This window comes from Amblyomma americanum, chromosome 3, assembly GCF_052857255.1.
Source record: "Amblyomma americanum isolate KBUSLIRL-KWMA chromosome 3, ASM5285725v1, whole genome shotgun sequence".
NCBI classification, from domain to species: domain Eukaryota; kingdom Metazoa; phylum Arthropoda; class Arachnida; order Ixodida; family Ixodidae; genus Amblyomma; species Amblyomma americanum.
The window spans coordinates 223,439,536-223,455,177 of record NC_135499.1 but is presented as its reverse complement, the minus strand read 5'-3'; positions in this window follow the sequence as shown (position 1 = coordinate 223,455,177).

Genomic DNA, 15,642 nt, shown 5'->3' with positions numbered 1-15,642 from the left:
CGGCTATCGCTGGGGCGTCCTGTCCTTCTAAAGTTACTGTTGCCTTAGCTACATGCTTTTTAAGCTTGCTCGTCCAGCTTTCTATGTCAGTAATGTCTTCCGCCGGGATACCTTCCCGCATTTCCCTAAACCTTTCCCATTTCGTGATCTTCGCTTGCTGAGAGCGATCTTCCGAAAGTCCTGTTTCCAGGGTAGTTGCTATTATGTAATGGTCGCTTCCTAAGTCCTGCTCTGTATTCTCCCACCTAATCGCAGGTGCGTTTTTGGAGAGCGTCAGATCAGGAGATGTGTCTACCATTACGCTATTTCCTTTCCTTGTCGGGCAGCCAGAGTCTGTGTGCAGCGTGAGGCCTAGCTCTTGGATGTCCTCCCACAGCTGTCTGCCTTTGCTATCCTTTTTCTTGTAGCCCCATTCTTTATGGTGCGCATTAAAATCTCCAACTATAACAAGGGGATTCCTACCTGCAGCCTTCAAAGCTGCACGAAAGAGGGCCCTGAACCTTACTTTTTGTTGTCTTGGCCTCGAGTAGATGTTTAGTAGGAAGAGGCTGGGCTCCTGTTTCCTACCCGTAATCATCTCCACTAAGACTCATTCTATCGTTTTCGAATGAATTTCGTGTTCTATTGTCGCAATGTTTCTTTTAACCAACGTTGTTACATGCGATTTTTCCCCCCGATCGCTATGAAAGGCTTGATAGCCCGGGAGTGTTATCTTTTTGCCAGTTTCTTGCAACGCTATTGCTAGCGGCTTCTCTTGCAGGGTTTCTATGTACTGTTGCACAAGCGCTCGCTTGCGTTGGAACCCTCGGCAATTCCATTGCCAGATTATGGATTTCTGTTTAGTGCGTCTGGCCATGTTGTAATTGAGTTAATGCTTCCTCACATGTGGCCTGGCGCTCTTCATAGGTCCTCTGTCTTTCCACCAGAGTTGTTATATCGGCTCTCTGGGCCGTAAGTTCTGCCATCATACTCTCGAATCTCTGGTTCATGATCTGGAATTGCAGCGACACCTGCGTCATGAATTCGCGTAGTTCTGTTCGAATTGCCGCCATCTCGGCTCTATGGGCTTCCCCTTCCTTCTTTAGTACCACCCATATGTCCGTTTCTTCATCCCCCCCTTTACGTTTAAGCGGGGGCCTCCTAGGTGGGTCTGTTACTTCTATAGCCTCACTCGTATCTTTTTGCGCTCTGGGTGCCGATGGGACAACCTGTTGGACCACTTGTTTCGCTTGCTCAGGTTGTGTGAGGGGAGGGGGAGCAACGCTCTGCTTCCCTTTTGTCTCATGCAACATCTGTGTAAGATTGTTTACGAGCTTTTGTAGCTCGTCTATTCTCTTTTTAAGTTGCTCTATCTCCTTATCTTTATCATCTTTGGCCTGGGACTGCCCCTCTGCAAAGCTTACTTGTTTCGAGTCCTTGCTCGGGTCTCTGCTCTGGTCTCTCTTCTTGCCCCAGGGGTTCCTTGGGTCCCTGGATCTCGATCTCCTGGGTTCCTTCAAGGGAGCCTCTCCGGAATCCGCTTGCTTCTCGCCCAGCCTTTGGAAGCTGTCGTCCCTGCGGCGGTCCTTGCTCTTTGTTGCCTCTTGCTCCTGCTGCTGCTTTCGCTGCTCCTTGATTTTCTTCTTTTCCCACGTTCTTTCCTTCACTATGAACGGAGTTCTATATATTTCTTTGCATCTCTTGTCTCTCCAATAGGTGGAACTATGCGAGTATGACGTCAGGGGACGAAATGGCGACATAGTTTCGGTTTCTCGAATCCAAGTAGCGGCCATCCCTTCCCTCTCTCTCACCAAAAAATATGCTAAGACGGGTAGGAAGACTGTCCTGTTACGGGACCGCTGCACATATACACATTCGTTCCGCTATATATACTCTGACAACAACGGGCACCCCTCCGGGGACAGTTGTATACCGAATTTGATAGGCAAATAAAACCCTATGGGTTGTGGTATAGAAATAAAACCACAATTAAATAATAGGTGAAGATTGTGTACATGGAATTACTAATTGAAGCATAACCATATCCCACCGCAAGCCGAATTCTAGGCCCACCTTGACCCCCCCCCCCCCCCCAAACGAAGGAAATTTCGTTTGGGACGCACCTTGAGGGGGTGCAACTCGAGAATGGGTAGACGTACATCGTAATTTCTCTGATAGATGGCGGAAGGCGACGATCGTTTCGCTAGGTGGCCTGCGTGCGCGCGTAGCCGAGCATGGTGGCAATCCACCCCGTTTCAAAGGGTATTTACATTCCGCCGTTCTCGAGACGAGCGGCGCGTTCTTCTTCGCTTTCTTCGTCTAGTAAATCAAACAGCTAACGCTCGTCACTTCAACGTCTTCCAGACGGTGGCGGCCATTTTTTTTAAAGTCAGGATGGTAGGTCGAGCAACTTGGGTGGCAGCCCTAGTCCAAAGGCGTGACTGGCTTTCGCTGACTGAATGACTTGCTGAACCAACTTAAGTTGATCCAGGGTCTCGCTGGTCAGGGCTACACTCCACTTCTCATATGTTGGATTAGGTTCTTGGCAAAAGTAGCCAGGAGACAGGGTTAGCTTTTCAGCCGTACAGTGGAGCTCTTACGACACCGCTAATGACCTCAAACTCAGGAAAGGGGACGACAAGGGTTCTTTTTAACTTGCACAGATCTGGAGCTCAAGGTGTGTCATAAGTGCTCTGCTAAATGGCTAAGAAACAAACCTTGGTGCTTGGTTACTTTTGGCAAATACGGTGCGGTGATACAAAAAAACTGGATCCATTGTTTCTGAACCCTTCCATAACTTTAAGAAACGAGCCAAATGAGCCTAAAATGAACATTTTAAGGTTGCGCTCTTTCCTGTTATAGTCCAGTACGGGTTGCTTTTTTCAAATAATGAACATCAAAATTTTTCTTAGCTACATAACTAATTAGGAGGGATTAAAATTACTTTGAGCTGCGCCACACAAAGGCAAACAATATATCGTTGGCTTCCCGTGTCTGTGTTTCTGACGCTTTGACTCAGCTGAGCAAACCACAAAATATTAGATGGACGTCCATTATATATTTGACATTTCCAGCAGACATCCATTTTAGTCTCGTTCTCCAAGAACCCACGTACCTGCAACACTAAAATTGGTGTCCATTCCGAGGTATAGTACGTGTACTGTAGGATTCCAGCTATAGACATGCGAGATGTTTACTGCGCTTGCTACCAGCGTCGATTCCCGCATGTGACCTCCCTCGAAACTTCCTTTCTCAGTAATCAGGCCTCTGAGCCATCTCACTTAAAGTAAAGGGTTTCAGTCAATCAGTGTTTATGAATATTTTAGCCAAGCGGAGAAACGAGCAGGCTTGGTGTTTCAGACACCACGGCTGTATGTTTCTCGTTCCTCTGTGCCATAATTATGGGGCGAAATAAATGTGAATGAACATACATGACACCAAAAGATGAAATCACAATTTCGTGCAGTTGGGTATTACCGTGGGCGCAAAAAACGAACAGACCTCTAGGTAACCTTTCATGCACGAGTTTTATATTTGAGGTTAATTTGAATTCCTGTTTGAATATCTAGAATCGTATCTGAGAGATTATCATGACATTTTACAGCATAACATCTTTTAAGAGCACGTAAATAGCACATAACACAAGCACTTCACACATCTCTTCACTCACTTGGTTCCAAAAGATTACAGTTGAAATTATAAAAATAATTGTTTTTTTGGGTGGGGGAGGGAGGAAATGGCGCATTATCTGTCTCAAATATCGGCGGACACCTGAACCGCGCCGTAAGGGAAAGGATAAAGCAGAGAGTGAAAGAAGAAAGGAAGAAAGAGGTGCCGTAGTGGAGGGCTCCGGAATAATTTTGACCTCCTGGGGATCTTTAACGTGCACTGACATCGCACAGCACACGGGCTCCTTAGCGTTTCGCCGCCATCGAAACGCGGCCGCTGCGTTGCAACTGAAGGAAGAATGAAAAGCAAATTGTGCATGGGCCTGTTACCCGACGCGGTGGCCCAGTGGTTAGGGCGCTCGGATACTGATCCGGTGTTCCCGGGTTCGAACCCGACCGCGGCGGCTGCGTCTTTATGGAGGAAAAACGCTAAGGCGCCCGTGTGTTGTGCGATGTCAGTGCACGTTAAAGATCCTCAGGTGGTCTAAATTATCCCGGAGCCCTCCACTACGGCACCTTTCTCTTCCTTTCTTCTTTCACTCCCTCCTTTCCGCCTTCTCTTAATGCGCGGTTCAGGTGTCCAATGATATGAGACAGATACTGTGCCATTTCCTTCCCCCCCAAAAAAACAATTATTATGGGCCTGACGACTGGCTCGATCTGAGTCAAACCTACTGCCACGTGCAGACGGGAGAGTTGAAAGAGGTCTGAGAGGAAATGGTGGAAGAAGAGAAGCGCGTCGCAGCAATCGCGTCTGCCGAAGGCTTTAGCAAAAGATACACCGTGGCGAGAGACCGCTCACCACAATCGGCGAGCGCCCCTGCTTCCCAGCCCCGAACGGCCAGAAAGTCATTTCAATCTGCTAATCCTAGAGGTCACCTTCACTTACGTTTATAATTCCCCCAAGAAGGGTGTCCTCGTGAGGGCTTGTGGAAGATTGCTGCTTAGCAAAGTTATCTAAATGAGTGTCGTGGCTTTTACTCATTTTCTATGTTATGGCGTCGAGTAGGTTCATCTACAGTGTTCCGTTCGTTGAAAACCGCAGTTTGTGTCGAAACACTAAAATAAGTTCAGCCAACAGCTGTAGATTTGTCTGCATAGCCCTCCCTGTTCAAACAACTAGCTCCAATCGTTACATCTATGCGACTTAGGTTAATAGTAGCACGGTATATATATGCCTAGTCTCGGCCCAAATTAACGAATCTCAGCTTTGTTCAACAACCACCTGGAACTAATAAGCCTTGCTTGAAATGCTACTCGCAACAGCTGTTCTTGTCCGGAACGTAAGGAAGAGCACGAAAGAACTGTACGCACCGGTCAGAAGCGCAGATCCGACTTAGCTTAAATGTCATTCCCCAAGTTTGGCTTAAGTGTCCTGAAAATATGATTGTCGAAAAACGAATAGGTGTGGGAGGTCTCACTTTCTTTCGGTGTCACTGATTTATATTTAGGTGTAGGCTGATGTCGGCACAATGTCACGAGTGCGTTTTTAGTTTTTTTTTTCTGAAAAAGATTTGTAAGTTGGGAATCTAAAAGATACTGCCTATAGACGTAGCATGCCAGGCCGGCAACCAGGCAGACCTCTCCTGTTCCACTAAAGTCCCCCCCCTCCTCCTCCTCCTCCTCAGTAGGAACGTCGCTGGGAGGATTGTGGTTTGCTGGGAAGTTACGTGAAGCGCCCTGTATAGACGCTGGACATCATGCGAAACTGTCGGTTTTCAGTTCTTTTAGCGGTCAGCTGGCGTGTTTATAGTAAATAGAACACAAATATGGCATCATGGTCAATTTTTGGCTAGAAATGCACGCCTAATTCCATTCGCGACCTTAAAGAAGCCGCGGAAAGAGCTAGAGACAAGTTCGACCACTGTCTCACTCTCTGGTCACACTCGAGTAGCGCGCGCGGCTGCTGCCGCGCACAGACCGGCCAGGGCAAGAAGCACAGAGTAATTACAGTCATCCTCGGAAGATGGCGCGGCCACTTCGTTGATTCTGTTTTGCCTTCTCAGACGTCCAGTAGATGGCCGCGTTGCAAGAAAAGACGGGCGTCTTGCATTGTAATGTTCTACGCGAGGACCTTGTTCTACATCTTTCCTTTTCTCTCGCCTTGTAAGCAACAGGAAACACTACGGGAAAAATTGCGCCTATTGAATTTGTCGGCATTTGCCACGCGCTCGCGGTGTCGACTTATCTGGTCTGTGGCCAGTTCTTATGTGCTCTGTGCACTGCCGCCAGCGTAGGAGGCGAATCCCGGCAGTTCGGCACTTCTTGTCCGCTCTCTTTTCGACCAGCACCAGGGGAACGACAAGCGCAGCCGGTTTGTTCGATCTCTGCCACGTTCGAGCTGACGAGGTGCGGCCTGCGGGGGAGCATGTGGGCTTCACTTCTGCTCTTATCAAATTCTTGCTCGTGGAAGTTCCGTTCACACCAATACCCCCTTCATATTCACCTCCAGGGAATGCGCCAGGACATTTGCGGTATGGTGGCGCGGAGACGCAGACACGGTGCTTCTGTACGTGGCACTGCTCGTCATGAAAGTAACATAAATGAACAAAATGTGGCGGCGGGGATCCTTTGAAGGGATTTAATGCGAGTTGCACTATCCTGAAAGGTCCTTCTCATCAGGGTATGAACAACCGCTCGGCGGATTTCTCTGTGGCCCGCTCGCCGCCCCTCGTCTCCACTCGGCGACGACACTCGCCATCTCTTCGCACACGAAAGTTACTGGGAAGTCAAAGCTGTCGATAAATGATACCAGAACCTTCAGAAACTAAGCTGAGGGCGAATGTGGGGATATTTGATTAGCTTGAGGGCGCAAGAAAGTCAGGCGAGTGATTTTTACGATATCAAAAATGCAAAAAGCTAACAGCGCAGCATGGGAAGGCGGAGGATGGCTCTCTTTAGGAGGCCGGTTGATTAAATGGGCGGGAGTATATTGAAGTCGCTCTAGATCCAGCGGACTGCCAACGCCAGAGCACCTGGGACCTTCCGGCGCCTGCAGTCGCTCTGGCATAACTATAGCGGTGAGGTCACCTTTCCTTAGGCCCATGGCCCATACTTACGAAACATGGAGGCCACCCGAAGGGAGGGTGATGACGTAGGCTGAGGCGCGTCGTCTGCTGTGCTCCCTGTAGGTCTCTGACCGCGAAGCGGGCCTTCTGGGTAAGCTCTGAGCTTTTTCTTCTTGACCTTACACCCGACGTCATGCCCTTGTTATTCTAGACTTCCCGCTCTCCCACTTTAGGCGCATACTGGAGTGTGAATAACTCACACACGAGGTGGCGCAATGGACGCTGCTTAGTATGAGCGTACTCAGAGAACATTCTGTAAAAGCTATCTCATGCCAGCACTCTAATGGTTAGGGCACCAGCTCTTTGTGCTCTGTTCCCGCGCATAGTACTTGCGCTTGCAATCTGTCTACTCTAGACAGGATTGCGGTCTCTTTAGCGAGCCCGATGAAGCTGCAATATTAAATTTGAATATTTATCACATGTAATGGCAACTTACAAAACGTACTCCAAGTCCACCGAAAGCAGTTACAGAGAATTACATTATGATTTCCTCTCCTCATACAGGGAACTTTTGTGTCAATGTTTAACGCTGTACAAGGTGTTTCATTTGAGTCCATTAGCAATTCTGTCTAAATTCTGTCTTCCAAATTATGTCCATCCGAATTCTGTCCTCAGTCCCACCAATGAATCTTGCAATCTTCTCCCGTCGCATGATGCGAGCTTCTAAATATTGTCAGGTCCAATAAGGCTGTCCATCGTCTTTCTCGTTCAATGAGCCGGTGGCACGGCTACGTCTGCAGGCTGCGTCATCTTTGCGTGAGCACTTTGTATGATCTTTTCGGAAAGAATCCGCCAGTTCTTAGTTGGAGTTTTCCTTCCGGTTGTACTCACTTCTCAACCGAGCATGTATGAGCTTTCGTTTATGCTATATAATGTTTCCAGATACTCCAGATCGGTAAATGGCGGTGTCCGCTTCCCCCACAACCTCTAATCGTGATTCCTGTGAGAACTCTTCGGTCAAAAAGATGCCCTGGCTTCCTCCGTCAAACAAGGGACGAGTGATAGTTCTTCACTATTGCCTCTCTGCCGATGCTCGGGCTGTTAAGACAGCAAAGTGGGGCTTTGTCGTTCGTTCTGCCTGTCGCGAAATGCAATTCACTTACTGTGTTGTCAACTGGTTTCCACGCAGGATTACACGCTTGAGTTAGGTGTTTTTACCGCATCTTTTGCTCTTCACTCCTTTGCTGCGACACTGCTTCGACGTTTGTCTATTGAAAGAACAGCGGAGGAATCGACCAAGCTGCTGAAATGCCCCTTTTCTTCCAGAGAAAGCAGTGCCTAGCACTCGTTGGTGACATCATCCTCGGCACAACAAAACGTGCAGGGCTCATTCTATATGAAATTACTTTAGAAAAAAACGATGCTGCTGATGCCTTCGAACCTCTGGACTTTTCGTTATCGCAGCGGGGTTTTCTGCCGGAGCTCTTGCATTCTCGTTTACCAACCTGCACCGCGTTCTCCTCACTCTCATCTTCGTTTTCGAGAAGACCTTGCAATCTCGCAATGCGAATGCGGTCCTTCTCGATGTCTGCTTAACAATACTGTTTAACAACAAAGGCATGTTTCAGTGACGAGCAGCCCGCCGGCAGCGCACCACTCGTAAACCGTTGCTTGGCCTAACCTGCATCGCACAGAAGCCGCTTGATATGCGGCTTTGGAAGTGTCCACTGCCTATCATAAGATGTGTAAACCTGTTACCAGTACACTCTGATCAGAATAACAGCTCATTAATATTAAAATACGGTTAGTTTTCGCAGCGCCTTAGGCATCGAAAGATACCACGCGAGAGCCGTCGCAAGGCGTTAGCTAGTCTGCCTTCACCGAACGACAGCCGTGGGGCTGGAAAACGATTACGAGACCGAAGGCCACTCTTAAGAACACTCCACGTTCTCGTCACGCGGTTTGACAGCGCTAGCGTTGTCAGCAGATTCCCAAGGCCGTGCAGCCAAACCGTCTCCACGCGCGCGGGGGAAGTGATCGAAGAGCGCCATTAGGAGAAGTGGCTTTCGTAGGGGCGCGGCGAGCAGTCCGATACACTTTTGCACAGGAATATTTAGCGAGCGCGCACGCACGCACACAGAGAGAGATATATGAATGTAAGGTAGAGATCGCCCGAATGAAGAACGAAAACTGAAATTCTAGAGTGCCTAATGAGCATCTGGCCTAACCACACTAATGGTACGTAGTTTTTCCCTTTTCCTTGAAATTTTGCTCGCCATGTTTCGTTCATATGCTCCCTCACATGTCGCAAAAATATCATCAACATAACCATCAACCTGACTACGCCCACTGCAGGGCAAAGGCCTCTCCAATTAACCTTGTCCTTTGCCAGCTGCGCCTACACTATGTCAGCAAACTTCGTAATCTCATCCGCCCACCTAACCTTCTGCCGTCACCTGCTACGCCTGCCTTCTCTTGGAATCCACTCCGTTACCCTTAAGGACCAGAGGTTATCTTGCCTTCGCATTACATGCCCTGCCCAAACCCATTTCTTCCTCCTGCCCAAACCCATTTCTTCCTCTTGTTTTACCCGCCGCGGTGGCTCAGTGGTTAGGGCGCTCGACTACTGATCCGGAGTTCCCGGGTTCGAACCCGACCGCGGCGGCTGCGTTTTTATGGAGGAAAAACGCTAAGGCGCCCGTGTGCTGTGCGATGTCAGTGCACGTTAAAGATCCCCAGGTGGTCGAAATTATTCCGGAGCCCTCCACTACGGCACCTCTTTCTTCCTTTCTTCTTTCACTCCCTCCTTTATCCCTTCCCTTACGGCGCGGTTCAGGTGTCCAACGATATATGAGACAGATACTGCGCCATTTCCTTTCCCCCAGAACCAATTATTATTATTATTAAAATTGAAAGTTGGATTTTGAGGAAAGGCGCGGCGCTGCGCAGCGGCGGAACACCTGTGGCTCGGTGCTACTAGTGGCGCATGCGCAGTAGTGACTAGGGAGCGAGAGAGAGAGAGAGAGAAACAGGCGACGGAGTCAGCGGCGGCCACCTGCACCGTGCGTGACGCCACTCGTGCTGCGGCGGTGTTGACTAGCGTAACTTAGAAGGACTTTGGTGTAGGCCAGTTGGTATGACATCATGAAGAGCAAAACCGCAAAACAGGACGGGACTGAGGCAGGCGACAACACAGGGTGGTACTGACAACTGAAATGGTGCCCGCAAAACAGGACTGAAATGGTTCAGTTGTCAGTACCGCCCTGTGTTGTCGCCTGCCTCAGTCCCGTCCTGTTTTGCGGTTTTGCTCTTCATGTTGACTAGCGTAGCGAAGCTTTTCGCTTCAAAAGTCACAAGGGAGGACAGAGAGCCCCTGTGTCCTGTTGAAGGCGGGAAACCTGTCTCGCGGCAGCTATATCAAAGTGGAAAGGGGTGGGGTGCGCGTCATCAGCAGCCAAGTAGAACGGAAGGTAGCGCGCCTGCTGCAGCCTGGTGGATTCCCTGGCCAATCCCCCACCGTGCGTATGTGTCATCGTATTTGAGGCAACAACAACAGCCTGGTGGAAAGAAGGCAAACCGGTTTCGCGGCAAAGTGCAAAGGCAGAAACCGCGTCGCGCCAGCTGCCGTTTACATTGTTTGTAAAACCGCGATAAGTAACCGATACGAAGCGTCCATACGTATTTTGCTGCTGCATCTATGTCACATTTAGTTTAACGGAGTAAATCGAGGGTTAAATTTTTGCTGCACTCCTGCTAAGCCAGATAGCAGCACACGCCCTCTGCACAAGTGTATATACTCCTTCTGTTAGGAAAATTTGAAGGCGCGGCTTAGCGAGAAATTGAACCACCGAGCTGTAAGCCTTGCGCCTGTAACGCTGCCCCTGAACTGACGTTCTCCCCCTGAAACATCGTATTTATCACGATGAAATAAAGTCTTGTGCACATGAAATATTTACGAAGTCTTTAGAAAGCCGCAGGGAATCCACTTCAGAACAAGCCCAGTCCAGGTAACAAAGCACTTGAAAGCAGGCAACGCTTAACACATCACCAAGAGGGAGTGCCACTCCGGTTTGAACTCGGTCTGGGCATACACTTCCTTGAGATGAACAATCATTAGGCTGGAATGGGATTTTGTCCATACAACAGATTCACCATGCCGGTCGTCATGCAAGCTTTTCATAGGCCGTGCAGTCCAATAAGAATGAAAATGTCTAGGGGTTCCTCAACATATTGCAGAGCAGTTATCGTATACAGAATGAGCAGTCAAATTATTACGCTTTTTCAATTTCCGCTGTCGAACACCCTGAACAGTATTGCGTCTTTACAAGTGATGAAGAGATGCTCAGTTGTTTCCGAGCATCACAGAGGCGACATTTAAGAGAGGACACAAAGGTGTCCTATTTCTACAGCCATATTTTAGCGAGCAATGTCTCAGTGTGTAACTTTAGAAGAGTCTGTACACTGCAAGAGAGAAAATTTGCGTACTCTTGAAAGTAAGTTCTGTCCAAGCAAGCCGAAGTACACACAGCGGTACATGGCCGGAGGGAAGATCATAGCAATCAAATCTTTGCACAACCGTTTCCAGGACCCTGAGGACAAGGACAAAGCAGACAAAAGAATCAGTGGAAAAAGGACACCAGAATACACCTCATGTATTAACCGTCATAAATAAGGTCGGTCGGAGATATCAGAAGACCAATAAGAGTAGGGAAAATATTAACTACTTTCTCTTGTATAAGGATGCCCGAGCTGTGAGGTTAAAGCCTTTCTCAAAAAAAAACACACGAAAAAATCTGTCGCGCATAACGATCTATTAAAGCGAGGCCAGCACCCGTGACAGGTCGGAAAAGGTTATCACGTCTCATAGGTTCAAAAGACACCTTAACTCACACTTAAACTCACACTCACTTAAACTCTCACTTAACTCACACTTAAAGATAGTAAACATTCTGCAAAAGTGCTCCATAGGAAGTCAAGCGCAATGAATAATTTGCAGTACATAACAAATTTTAGCGGCCAGAAACTTTTTTTACAGGCCGCCGCACTGCCAAATAACTAGAGATCGCGGGGTCAAAAGTTTTAGCGTAGCCTTGCAGAGATGGTAAGCGTTTTTTTTCCCCAATAACGCGCAATAGGTTAACAGGCGTTCAATGGAACGCCAAGGTATCTTGAAGGCTTACGAGTCCATGCAACACCAGCATACTCAGCAGGTCTAGAACCCGCTATACAAAACCACAGACCACAACCGTTAGAACCATTTATTCGAGCACCGGAAACTGAGCCAAACTATTCCGCTAAACCAACAACTTCGACTATGATTGCCTCGTCAGCACAAATACATGAGCTGATAATGCGAACTCGTTATTAAAAATAAAAAAAACGAATGTCGCCACTATTCAGAATTCTCATACCCAGCGAATAGCAGTGGGGATAGATGGCAACCTTGTCTCACACAGAATAGCATAAAAACTGACGGTGAAAAACAACCATTAATGATCAAGCGTGCTGAGCGCCTATTTGTAATAAATACGTATAAACAACTGAACCCACAGCGACGTGCTATAAAAATGAAAAACAAACGAATGTGTGCATGCACTCGATGAAATTAAGGCATTTTCAAGATCGATTTTCAATACTGATAATTGCTCCTTAAGGTAGCAACATGCTGGTTAGACTGTATTGATTGGTCCCTCAAGCCACACGTTTGATGAGATCAAATCAAATTAGACATTGCAAACTGCAGCCGATTCGATAGAAGTAGTAGTTGCACTGCATCTACGGCTTGCTGCTGCGTATTCTGGAATGATGCAGGAGCAAATATTTCGCTCGCCTCGATCCCTCCCCTTCTCCGTATTCGTATACTCTGCACTCCTGTATGATATGTGGATTCCAAAGGACTTTTGTGAATATTTTATAATCCGCACTAGAAAGGCTAATGGGTATGTACCCATCCACAAATCGTAGTTTCCCGTTGCCCCGCCTTTTGGAATTAAAGCTGTGTGAGTCTTCGTGACTGTGGCACAATTCCGACTTCAGTACTGGTCGCTAAAACCTGGAGCAGAGCAGGGAATAAGGCAGATTTAAATACGCTGTAAAATTCACCTGAAAAGCCCATACCCATAAATTCTGGACAAGCGGATTTTTCCGATAGGGTGTTACTTATGGACGCAATTTTTTCTCATATCGTAAGGTTAAATTAAATCAATATACCTGCAGATCCCTCCTCGGTACTCTTGTAGTTTTCTGCTGTTTATTATGAAACAGTCACGCCATTCGTTTCCTATCGCGGTCTTAACTACTCGATGCGGATGCCGGACAAACATTAATTAAGCATGATTTTGCTAGACATTGGAAGGTTAGACCATTCTAATCAATATGTCCCTAACAGTACCCTACAATAGTGCGCAATTGCCTCACAATTAAAAGTGATGGTCAAGAAAGCTGCACTTGGTCAGAAGCGGGAGAGTTAGAAAATGACAGTTGGTCAGTGGTTACTTGCAACTTCCCTAAGGTTATAAGAACATTTATTCCCGCGCACTCATTCTCTCAAAGGGGCTTTACAAGAGACACGAAAGCTAGCTGCGACGAGCGTGAGTGGTTTTGAACATTTATACAGGGTGTCCCAGTCAACTTTAACCAGGGTTTAAAAATATGCCGAGGCAGACTAAGACGACACAACGAGATGCGTGTTTCTGGCTATCCTGTGAAGCAAGTCCCACTATTTTTTGTGTTCTCATTAATTGCATAGGGCCGCCGCGGTGGCTAAGCGATTATGGCGCTCGACTGCTGACACGAAAGACGCTGTTTCGATCCCAGCCACGGCGGTCGATTTTCGATGGAGGCGGAATTCTGGAAGCCCGCGTGCTGTGCGATGTCAGTACACGTTAAAGACCCCAGGTATTCGAAATTTTCGAAGCCCTTCACTACGGCGTCCCTCATAGCCTGAGTCGCTTTGAGACGTTAAACCCCCATAAACCAAACAAAATCATACCATTAATTGCATAATTAGTCGTGATTAAGATAACTTCGTAAGCAAAGAAATAACGCAAAAAAATTCCAATCAGAAAATTCTACAACGGTACGCAAAACGTCCTATTCAACAGTTGCTTTTACGCAATGGATGAAAAACCGATTAGTTTTTTCCGCTCACTGCAGATGCCTGCGAAATACAAAAATACCGCGTGATATGCCCGCTTGCACGCCGCGATAGCAGCGCCCTCAAACGAGCCGCCAACAAACGAACTGATCTTTTAGCCACGTGTACTGCGGTTTAAAAAGCGACAGGGCAAGGACGCAGGCGCTGGTTGCGCGACGTTTTTTTTTTTTTTTTTTTTCGGGCGCATCTGCTGCGACCGGAGAAACTAATACGTAATAGATGGAAAGATAGAAACTGTTTAATTGGACGTTTTGCGGACCGTTGTAAAACTTTCTGATTGGAATTTTTTGCTTAACTTCGTCGCTTTCGAACTTGATTAATTTTTTTTGGCTAATTATGCAGTTAAGCAGAATACAACAAATAGCGTGACTTGCTCCATACTATAGCCAGATACGGGGTGGCGTTGTCTTACAGTTCCACAGCATATTTTTAAACCCTGGCTTAGGTTAGCTGGGACACCCTCTATATTCATCACTTTGAGTGCCACGGCGGCTTATTTTGTATATTTTGCGAACACCACTGATCCAGCTGGCCAGTATTTCAGAAATCACTGCAGCGCTAGGGTTGGCACAGCTCAGTGAGCGATTAAGCTGTCCAGACAATAGTTGCCCACCGCAGAAAACCTTCGCTCGGAAGCAATTTCATTGTGCGCTACATGTTGATGGTTTCCCTTTCGTGAAAGGAGATAAATGGCGCCCTGCTGCATAATTTTTGCATTAAAAATGCAGTTTTGGTTCGCGTGTGGTCGCTTCGAGCATTCACACCGTGGTAGCACTGCAATACGAAGTATTCAAACATGTTTTTCGGCGAATCCAGAAGGTTTGCGGGGATTTAACGGAAGTGTTTTCCTTGAACCGAAGCGTCACTCGTTTCTACGAAGCCTTTTTCCTCGGCAGGCCGCTGCTTTGAAACAGATGTTCAGTTGTGTGAACGGGGCAGCCCCGAAGGGCATAAAACATTTTGTCTTAGCGATATAACTACGTTTGTTTGGCACAGTTGCAAGACGGCCTCTTCACATACTCATGTACGCAAGCGCATTCCTTTAGGGAATGGCACTTATTGAGAGCCTTTGCTCACGGATATCACTTTTTTCCCGCCGCTTAAAAGGATACCTTTTCATTTATGTTGAGCTGAATCAGCGACGGACGTATTTCTCGCGATTCATGTCACAGGTGAATTTACTACTCCGATGCATTAAACAAATGAAGAAAATAAACATATATTTTGGCCGTAGAGCAACTGCGCAGGCAGTTTTATCCACAGCCGAAGGTGGCGCTTCACTCCTTAGGCAAGTTTGGCCGAGTTAAGAGCTGCTAGCAAGAGTATTATAGGCGGTCTACACTTATCTTTTTTTTTTTTACGAAAAGACGCCAAAAAATACAACGGCAGAAAGAGAACAAATGAGACACACGCGTGGGCGCACTAACTTTATTTCTTGTTTTGCAGAATAAGCAAACCATGACCAAGCGATAAACATCTAGAAAGCCTGTACCGTCATAGACAACACGCAGAAAATAAAGAGGACACTATACAATAATATTTTTCCGTATCGCTTTTCAATAAAAAAACGTCGAACCAACTCGCCCAACATTACGGTTGAAGCTTTCTGAGAGAGTAGCAGTTCTTAGTGTGCTACAAACTCTTCCAGCTTAGTTTCTACAAAGCAGCAAAAAAAAAAATGAGTCGCTGAGTGTAGCTTACCTGACTTTCTGGTTTGGTCTTTGCACAATTTTACAAATCTTAATCGTCAAACTCCCAAAAAAAGCGCGCGCCCGCGGCGTGCCGCTCTACTGTGATTCCGGCCGGTTTCGAACGCCAGCCAGTGGTTGCT